Source organism: Meleagris gallopavo, chromosome 15, assembly GCF_000146605.3.
Source record: "Meleagris gallopavo isolate NT-WF06-2002-E0010 breed Aviagen turkey brand Nicholas breeding stock chromosome 15, Turkey_5.1, whole genome shotgun sequence".
Taxonomy (NCBI): Eukaryota; Metazoa; Chordata; class Aves; order Galliformes; family Phasianidae; genus Meleagris; species Meleagris gallopavo.
The window spans coordinates 7,571,082-7,571,474 of record NC_015025.2 but is presented as its reverse complement, the minus strand read 5'-3'; the positions used below and the strand labels follow the sequence as shown (position 1 = coordinate 7,571,474).

Sequence of the window (393 nt, the reverse complement as noted above, 5' to 3'; positions counted from 1 at the left end):
AGCGGGCGGTCGAGGCGGGGCTCGCGGTGTGAACTTGGTGCGAGCTGCCAGCGCGGCTCTGCAGAAGGCTCGGCGTTCCGCGGCCCGTTTTGCGGAAGGTCTTCGAATGCGGTGTTTCGTGCCGGCAGGAAAGAAAAAAACGAAAGTGGCGAAGCCGAGAGGAGAGCACGCGACGTGAGCTGGGGGGCGAAGTGAGCTGCTCGGAGGGGAAGCGCCGTTCGGATCCAGAGGGTGGCACTGGATTTACATAAACCGATCCATTTCATTATCCTGGATACTTCAGCGCCTGCTGGCATTCTAAACGATACAGTCTCCGCGAACACTGCTGTTTCAGGAGTATAAAAAGTGCGTGCGCTTTGTGCTCCGGCGCGCTCCCCTCCCCGCAGTCCGGCG

General features: G+C 60.6%; 1 protein-coding gene across 1 annotated transcript in view; it reads left to right on the top strand.

Annotated features, from left to right (window-relative positions):
- Positions 1-256: 256 nt before the first annotated feature.
- The window catches only part of SLC26A2 (solute carrier family 26 member 2), a 14,459-nt gene continuing 14,322 nt past the window's right edge, over positions 257-393 (top strand). The window contains exon 1 of the mRNA XM_019620394.2: positions 257-345. The gene's annotated coding sequence lies outside the window, so the exon portion shown is untranslated. The remainder of the gene's footprint in view (positions 346-393) is intronic.